The sequence below is a fragment of the Rutidosis leptorrhynchoides genome, chromosome 1 (genome assembly GCF_046630445.1).
Source record: "Rutidosis leptorrhynchoides isolate AG116_Rl617_1_P2 chromosome 1, CSIRO_AGI_Rlap_v1, whole genome shotgun sequence".
In the NCBI taxonomy this organism is placed as follows: Eukaryota; Viridiplantae; Streptophyta; class Magnoliopsida; order Asterales; family Asteraceae; genus Rutidosis; species Rutidosis leptorrhynchoides.
Genome location: NC_092333.1, coordinates 393,677,343 through 393,687,324, shown reverse-complemented (window position 1 = coordinate 393,687,324; position 9,982 = coordinate 393,677,343). Strand labels below are relative to the sequence as shown.

Here is a 9,982-nt window from a genome sequence, read left to right as displayed (position 1 = left end):
TTTATTGTCTAAATTGCATGATGCTTTACGTGATTATCTCATTGTTGATCCAAAGTTTATTATTGGTACTAACCGTAGAGGACCCAAGAAACTTTGGGTACCTAAACTCTAGGAAATTAACGTTTACAGGGTTTCGACGTCTGTGTTTGGTATATCGATTCCGGTTGCTCTCGACACATGATGGGTGATAAATCCTTGCTTGTCAATTTCGTTGACAAATTCATAGGAACGGTTACTTTTGGAAATGATGAGATTGCAGCAATAACGGGTTATGGAGATTTTGTGAAAAATGGCATAACGATCAAACGGGTCTCATATGTTGAGGGTTTGGGGTGCAGTTTATTTAGTTTCAGCCAATTTTGTGACGAACATCTCAAGGTTTTGTTTGAACGTCGTCAATGCTCGGTGCAATCCACCGATGGAAACGATCTCCTTGTTGGTAAACGTTGTGCTTCACTTTATACTATTGACCTCAATGATGCATCATCACATGGAACCATGTGTTTGGTCACTCGTTTAACAAAGGAAAATTCATGGTTATGGCCTCACCGGATGTCTCACCTGAATTAAAAGGGTATTAATCGACTCGTCTCTAAAGACTTAGTTGATGGTATTCCAAGCTTTCAATATGATAAGCATCATGTGTTTCCATCTTGTGTGATGGGTAAGCTGAAACGGACTAATCATCCGCTTAAGCAAAACCCCAGTACTTCATCGTTCTTGCAATTATTGCATATGGACTTATGTGGACCCATGAGGATTTCTAGTCTTGGTGGCCGGACACATGTGCTTGTCATTGTTGATGATTATACCCGATTTACATTGATTTTCCTTCTACGAACAAAGTCAGAAACCCCCGCCATTATCATTGAGTTCATTAAAAAGACTCAACGCTCTTTTAACAAACATGTTAAGAGAATTCGGACTGATAATGGGACGGAATTTATGAATGACCTGCTTGATAGTTATTTGTAAGACCAAGGCATTGAACATCAGTTCTCTACTGCACGAACCCCTCAACAGAATGGAGTAGTTGAACAACGTAATTGTACGTTGTGCGAAGCAGCTCGAACGATGCTTGCTTACTCCAAACTACCTCTGAAAATGTGGGGGGAAGCCATTTCTACTGCATGTTATACCCAAAATCGTTGCATCATTAATAAACGTTTTGATAAAACTCATTATGAGTTACTATATGGTAGACGCCAGAATGTCAAATATTTCCGTGTCTTTGGTTGTATATGCTATGTGCTTAATGATTTTGACAGCATCGGAAAGTTTGATCCTCATGGCGATCAGGCCATATTTCTCGGTTATTTTTTGAACAAAGTTTCTTATCGTGTTTATCACAAACGGACAAAGACGATCAAGGAAAGCATTAATGTAAAGTTCGATGAGTTATCGGGAGTGGCTTTTGAACAACTCACTTCAAAACCCTATCCTAACCTGGCTATTACTTCTTCCGTGCAAAACTCAATTTTCTTAAAGAAGGGTATTTCTACGGTAACAACAGAGGAACTGGATGTCTTGTTTGATAGTTTTTATGCTCCTCAATGGAATTCAAATGTTCAAACCGTACTAGTTACACCATCACAGTCAACTACCGTGGAGACTCAATTAAGTCTTTTTGATGAAGATACAATACCAACTGATTCACCCGTTGCTTCTTCATCCTCTCTCCCACCTCTAGATACAGATAATCTTGAACCAATTCAAGATTCATCAGTTGATACAACTCCAGTAGTTTCTCCAGATATTCAATTGAATCCATTAGATGGTGTTACATCAGATCAAGCAGATTAAGGATCAACGTCAACAACGGTTGATGTTCCAACGGATACCACTGATGTACAACCTCTTCCACATAACAACCGATGGACTAAAAGTCATCCAATTGATCTTATCCTTGGTGATGCATCTGCTCCAGTCTCAACTCGAAGAGCAACTCGGAATATGTGTCTATACACTGCCTTTCTTAGTAAGATTGAACCAACAACGGTTGCTCAAGCTTTACTAGATCCGAACTGGGTAGTAGCAATGCAAGAAGAGATCAGTCAATTTGATCATTTGAAAGTATGGCGACTAGTTCCGAGACCAACAGGTCAACGACCAATAGGGGTTAAGTGGATTTTAAAGAACAAGAAGGATTCTGATGGAATTGTGGTTCAAAATAAGGCATGTCTTGTGGCCAAGGGATATTGACAACAAGAGGGTATTGATTATGATGAAACGTTTGCTCCGGTTGCTAGGATTGAGGCTATTCGTCTTTTCCTTGCATTTGTTTCTTATATGAAGTTCACGGTGTTTCAAATTGATGTCAAAACTGCTTTTCTAAACGGTCATCTTCAAGAAGAAGTTTATGTTGATCAACCAGAATGCTTTGTCGATCCCATTCATCCAAACCACGTCTACTACTTGGAGAAAGCTTTATATGGTCTGAAGCAAGAACCGTGTGCATGGTACGAGACCTTAACAAAGTATTTGTTGGACAATGGCTTCTCTCGTGGAATGATTGATACAACACTATTCATCCGTAAAAACCACGGTCACATTCTCTTGGTTCAAATTTACGTTGATGATATTATTTTTGGTTCCACGTCCCCGACCTTATGCAAAGAATTTGGTGACCTTATTGCTAACAAATTCGAAATGAGCATGCTTGACCAGTTAAATTTCTTTTTGGGGTTACAAGTAAAACAATTACCAAATGGGATTTTTATCAGTCAAACAAAGTATATCAATGATATGCTAAAACATTTTAAAATGACTGCTTTAAAACCAATGACAACCCCAATGAGGACTTTACTGGATACTGATGCTAATGGGGAACCCTTTGACGTTACGCTTTATCGAAGCATGGTTTGTTCTTTAATGTATCTGACTGCAAGTCAACCAGACATTACACTTGCTGTAACTATCTATGCCCGCTTTCAGTCCAACCCTAAGAAATTCCACTCCAAAGCGATTGTTAGGATTTTTCAGTACCTTAAAGGTACACCTAACCTTGGGATCTGGTATCCTCATGGATCCGATTTCAATCTCACTTCTTATACTGATGCGAATCATGGCGGTTGCCATGTTGATAGAAAAATCACATCTGGATCAATTCAAATGTTGGGGAATAGGCTAGTTGGTTGGTCATCCAAAAAGCATAACTGTGTGTCTTTATCAACAGCTGAGTCTGAGTACATTGCTGCAGCTCATTGTTGTTCACAAGTTTTGTGGATGCAAACTCAACTTTTAGACTATGGCTTTAAGATTTCTAAGAGCCCAATTTAGTGTGATTCACAAAGTGTTATAGAAATTACAAGCAACCCAGTCCAGCATTCTAAGACTGAACACATTGATATTCGTTATCATTTCATTAAGGACCATGTAGAAAAAGGGGATGTAGAGTTATACTTTGTGCCTACAAAAGTGCAACTAGCTGACATGTTCACTAAGCCCTTAGATGAACATAGGCTAAAGTTCTAGATCAAAGAGATTGGCATGGTAGAGTATAGTGCTTGACATTCCTTAGATATGTTGGGTCTTATACTTGGGATCTTGTGTTTAGGGGGAGTAAATACATTCTAGGGTGAGCAACTACTTCTTATGCTTTAGATAACATCTTTCAAGGGGGAGCCTTACTTTTAGAATTCTGTTAACTTCCTGGGATTAAATTTCAATGGTTACGAAAGGGGGGAGGTAACTCATTGATATCATATTTCAAGGGGGAGTTAACTCATTTTCTTGGGAATATATCAAAATGGTGATTTACTTTCTTGTATATCACATTTTGAGGGGGAGAAAAAGGGAGAAAATGAATAGAAAATTATTTTTCAAAAGTGAATTTCATAAACTCTTTGTTTTTATCTGAAATAATTCACTAAGGCTTGTATACATCTCAGTATGCAACCCGTTTTAACAATTGGTATCACTGAAGATTTGTACTGTGTACATAATTCAAAATTTTCTAAGTGCAAATCTTGTTTTGATAAAATTCATAAAAATTGGAAAAGATAAAATCCAAAAATATTTGAATTTAAATGAATAAATGTTAATTTTAGCATTATACCGATCTGACAACCAATAGTACAGATTCCGTAAGTTCAAAATTTTCAACAATTTACTCATAAATGTTTTTCATCAAAAATGTGATAATCTTGAATGATTTTTGATAAAGATTTGTCAAAGTTTGAAGTGCAATGTGTCTAAATTTGAAAATGGACTTCATTCGGTACTTAAGGCCCATTCGGTAAAGCCCATTTCTTTAAAACATTGGGTATCTATAAATAGCATGGTCAAAGTCAAACTTTATTTTACTTTTACCTAATTGCATACCGAATCTGATAAAACCTACCGAGTCTGCCTAATCTACCGAATCCGTCTCTCTGTATCTTCAAATCTTTGGTATATTCTTGTTTTAATTGAAATTAAGTATCACATGTTGTAGATCTGAGATAATTAAACATTTATAAACCAGAAAATCAAGCAAATAACATGATTGTGACACTTAATTTTGAAAAAGGTTACTTATACTAAATCTGAGTCGTATTTCTTAATTCTTTGATTAAACTCATCTGGTTTGGTTGATTAACATGAAATCTTGTTAAATCCATGTTAAATTAGTTGATCTATCAATTGACCGAGTCTGATTACATGTTTAATTGAGTATTTGATAGATTCTGTACATACCGAATGTGTTATTGCTACAGTTTTCTGATTTGTTTGAGTTGTTAATTGATTGTGACTATGTTTTGCATGATATAAGACTAAATATGCTTGTTTGGGTAATTATGTATGATTTTTGAAGATACCGAATCTGTTCTTGGCATTATACCGAATCTGTAATTTGGTACCTTCAAAATCTGAGATTTTCAACTTGATAAAATCTTGCATGCTTTATTTAAGTCTTTGGTATGAAAACTCAAGCTTATTTGGTTACAGAATTTCAAGTTTTCATGACTACCAAATCTGCTTGATTTGTACTTAAATATGACTAAGTGTTGTTCTGATTCTTTGTGTTATATAATTGACTTTGCATGATGATTTTGTACTGTAATGAATATCATATGAATGTCATGTTTGTCAATTACTTGTTCATATTTGAAATAAATGATTTTTATAACTTAGAAAATCCATAAAAATTATAAAATTTGAAAAATACAAAGGATTTCAAAGGCAAATAAGAATAGAGATATGTGCTCTATGTTAAATATCTTATGGTCTTCTATTTCTTATCTATATAGCTAAATGGCGAACAATCACTTCATCAACTCTGAAACCAACATTCCTTAAAATTACTGGACTGCAATACTAGAGAGGCATACACTGTGGCCTGCTCTAAGCTCAACAGTCAGTGTACCTGTGACAGATCTGGAGCTACTCAATAGAACCATTAGGTTTGTGGAAGCTACACAACCTACTGCTGCAAATCCAGAGGGTACACAAGCTCGATTTGAGTTTGAACTAAGAGGAGTTCAAGGGATGAGGAGTATCACTAAGGCTGATTTTAGGAGGATCTTCAGGCTTCCTCTTGTACAGAATGCTCCTGCTTTCCCTGCTACTCAGCAGATGATGTCATCAATCTTTGATCTTGGTTATGTTGGAGCAAACAATGTTCCACCGGCTAAGTTTCAAAAGAAATACCTGCACTCAAGGTGGTATGTGATATTCTCAATCATCAACAGATGCTTGTTGATGATAAGAAGTGGATCAGACAGCTTGACGGTGCCAATGCTGAGGCTGTTCTATTCATTCACAAGAGTAGAGACTCCTGATTATGCAGAACTATTATGGGATTTGGTTCAGGCTCAAATTGATAAGCCAAGGGGTTCATACATCCCTTGTGAAAGGTTTTTATGTATCTTTATCCATGATTCTATCACTGCTTGTAGAAATGCAAATATATTTGTCCTAGGTACACATGGATTACAGATGAAAAGATTTGGGGAGCTGAAGATGAATACCCCGATAGAATCTGACAATCAATTCACTACGCCGATTCCAAATTGGCTTGTGAGGCTAGCTGCACCCCAAGACGTTCGAATGTGTTCTTATTTTGAGGATGTAGGAATACCTCTTCCGAACCCGGTACAACAAGAACAAGTTGAACCTGTCGTGGTTCCAGCCCCAGAGGTTGTAGAGGAACCTGTAGTATAACCACCCGGGCCAGCTAATCCTCCACTTAGGGTGAACCTCAAACGTTCTCGGACAGTACACCAAGCTCAACCCATGAGGATCAGGGAACCTAGTTCACCTAGGATTGAACCAACCCTTTCAACAACACCCGAAGTGAGCAGTGACACTGATTCTTCAGTAACTGAATCATCTCCTGAACATTCTCCTAAGAGAACTCGATTTATGCCTGATGAGATGATTCAGACTCCGCCAATCCAATGAGTAACTAGATCTAGGACTTCGACACCCATCGTTCGCCAAATAGTTACTCCAACCGTTGGTGATACGGACCAAGACCTAGAGCAAATTAGGTCACCCTCACCCATCTGCGTATCATATCCAATAATAACATTAAGCCCTACGCTAAATGAAGCGCAAGCTTCGGTAGGCAAGAGAGCTAAACGCAAGGATGGTAAAAAGACCACTAAGCCCATCTAATCTAAACAGGACTTAATAATAAATCTTACACAGCAAGATGCTTCGGCATCTAAGGAAGTAAAGTCTTCCTCTACAGTAAAGTCTGCGTTGACTCAATCGATTGAGGAAACTCAATCGTTGAAGTCCAAAATGGCCGAAGGGGAGCCGAAAAATCTTGAAAAGGCACCCTACGTATCGGCTGGAAATCCTCCTGTGCCTCAACGTACAACAGGGTCTCGAGGTCCGGCTTATCTTGATGAGGGAGATCTGCCACGTCCCATGGAAATGAGTCAACATGACAATCCTTCGGGATATTTATCAGACTTCCAGCAGACTGATCCCTTGGTTCATGAAAGTGATCCATTGGTTCAAACCACTTCTCTTTCAGATTCTGAAACTCAGGGTCTGGAGGAAGAGTCGCTAACTGAAAGTGATGTACCACCTCATGGTATATCAATGATTTCAGGAGTCGGAGATAGAAATATCTCTGCGAGATCTAAATCGACGGGTAGTTCCACTACTTTGTCAGAGTCCCATGAGACTAAAGTCATGGAGGCGGATGCTTCGAAAGAAACTTCGCTGGCGACAACTCCGATTGTTGCCCAACCTCCATCAGAAGGGGATATCACGAATCTGACTAGTAGTATGAATAACCCCACATATAAGAATAATATCACACAAACATCCTTACCTGCCCTCACGCAAATCAAACACTTCCACTGACATCACCTCCAACCGATGTTGCTGTTGCTGTTCCTTTTGTTACACTACCACCATCACCATCACGTTCACCAAATTTCCATGATGCTTTAGAGCAAGAATATTTCAGTCGTATGTTTTCTCGAGTTAATCTTGATGTACTTCGACGCGCCTCGCTACAAGCATTTTTTCGCGCTAGAGTATGATATCCACTTACTTCATGCTCTTCTCCTCTAAGTCCTCACCGTGATGATGAACATGACAATTCTGATCCTCAGAATATCCATGAGGGGGAGATAGGAGTAGATGGAGAATATCTAACGGTGAACATTTCGACTAAGGGTGGTGGTGTGAGGTCTTCATCAACTTCTCAACAGGTTCAGACGGAATCAGAAATGATTTCTACTCATGATGAAATTGATGATAAGGAGCCTAAGCAAGTTATTATTCCAATTGTACCTTCAGAGGCTGATGGTGGACCGGTAGATGAGGATTTGAACTTAAGTGATTTTTATCTTGAAGAAACAGATGATGATGGGTTTATCATTATAAGCAAATTATCTTCATTATCTTCAATCCTGGAAAATGTAGAGATTGTAGATGAAGAGAATCCTGATCCAGTAACTGAAAGTGATGATGAAATGGATTCTTTTGATGACGATGAAGACAATCTTTATGTTAATCTAAATGATGATGATATCTTTGACCATATTGAAGATGATAATGATCCAACTAATGATGCGACATATCCTACTGATCATTCATCGAATTCTACACCTTCATCGAGTTCAAATCCAATAAACGCTAATGAAAGCTCAACTTCTGGTACATCAAGTGAAATAGTGAATTCCATATTCAAATACAACCATCGTATATTCTTTAAGAATCAGGAACAAAGATTGTTCTTGGGAGTTGAACATGATTTCATAAATGTACAAAACACATTCATCGAGGAGAATGCTTACAAGATCTTCCGCATTAACGAAACACCAAGGAGTAAAAAAATTTATTATATAGGTTCACGATTGCTTCCAGCAAGTGAAAGAAACTGGTATGAGTTTATGTGGAGGAAACACATCAACAAAGATGAAGATGACTTGTGGCTTCAAAGAAAATATCGTATTTCAGAAGTGTTGAAAATTACTCGAGTCGGAGTAGAGATAAGCGAGTAAAAAGACGTGATCAGTCAGTTCCACGTTATTAGAGAAGATGAGAAGGAATACAAGTTCACAGAAGCATATTTTCATAATCTAGATATGCTTGATATCATTCACTTCTACAACTGCCTTCGTATCATCACCATTCGACCTTTTGCTAAGGCTCAAGCTTTGGAAGCTGTGAAAAGATACATGATGGGGACAATCGAACTGATGAGACGTGAAGATTTTCAAATTGGTCTCAAAGCAAATAGGAAAAAGATTCGAATAACCTGTCTGAATCAATACACAGAGGGACTAAAGGATATGAGAATGTTTCAAATGCAATTCGAACCCGAAGTGTTTGTATTTGTGAATTCTCAGAAAGAAAAAGTGTTCATCCGCATTGAAGAGTTGAACAAATACTCTGATGGTACACTCAAGGCTACACTGAGGTATCTTAAAATTCATCAAAGCAAGTTTGATGACATTGACATGAAAATGGGTCTTGGAGAGTTTATAAAGCATATCAGAGATCGTCTGAAGCTCCGGATCCGTACAAGACAGTTTGAGATTCTTCGTGGCCAGAGAAAGAGAAGGTATTTCAAAGAAATGGATGAATATCCATTTCATGAGGGAGATCCAAGAAAAGCGTGGGGCATCTGGAAACCTTCTAAGCAGATTTCATAAAATCAAGTAGAAGTTTCGAAACCAGATGGCACAAGATGGAAACTAACGTTTGGACCTCTCAAGATTACTCAATAGGGTTATATTGTAAAGTTCACATTTAACACTAAGGGGGAGATTGTTAGGACCCCGAATTTGTATAGTGTTAATGTGAAATAAGCTTAAATGATGGTTCCTTAGAAGAGGGCTATATAAGGAACCTAAGTAGTCCTAATTAGATAGCCATTGCATTGTCACTGAGTTCTAGAAGCTGTGGAATGTAAATCTTGTTAATTCTATCTAATACCGAATCTCCTTCACACCTACCGAATCTCATTCTTACTTATCTTTTCTTCTAATCTCAACATGATCTGACCTATCAGCTGTGTCGATGTCTTTTCGTGTAGCAACGTCGCATCCTTGGTAGAATATTTGTACTATTTGATAAGTATCTAAACCGTGTTGAGGACATCCTCTTAACAACTTTCCGAATCTTTTCCATGCTTCATATAATGTTTCATTTGGCTTTTGCGTGAACGTAACAATTTCTCCTTGAAGTCTCACGGCTTTAGATGCCGGAAAGAATCTTTTAAGAAATTTCTCAACTAAAACATCCCATATATCAATCGCTCCTTCAGGTAACGATTCTAACCAATCTTTGGCTTCTCCCTTTAAAGTCCAGGGAAATAACATGAGATAGATCTGTTCATCTTCAACTTCTCTGATTTTAAATAGAGTACAGATCCTATTAAAAGTTCGAAGATGTTCGTTTGGATCTTCTTTTGGTGTACCACTAAATTGGCATTGATTAGTTACCATGTGTAGGATTTGTCCTTTGATTTCGTAATCTGGTGCATTAATATCTGGTTGAGTAATGGCATGACCTTGGCCTGTGCGTGTAG

General features: G+C 37.9%; 1 non-coding gene across 1 annotated transcript; it reads left to right on the top strand.

Annotated features, from left to right (window-relative positions):
* The first annotated feature begins 9,534 nt into the window (after window positions 1-9,534).
* LOC139886727 (small nucleolar RNA R71) lies at window positions 9,535-9,641 on the top strand. The gene has a single exon (XR_011772598.1). It is a non-coding gene; the product is annotated as a small nucleolar RNA R71 (small nucleolar RNA).
* The last annotated feature ends 341 nt before the right edge of the window (window positions 9,642-9,982 follow it).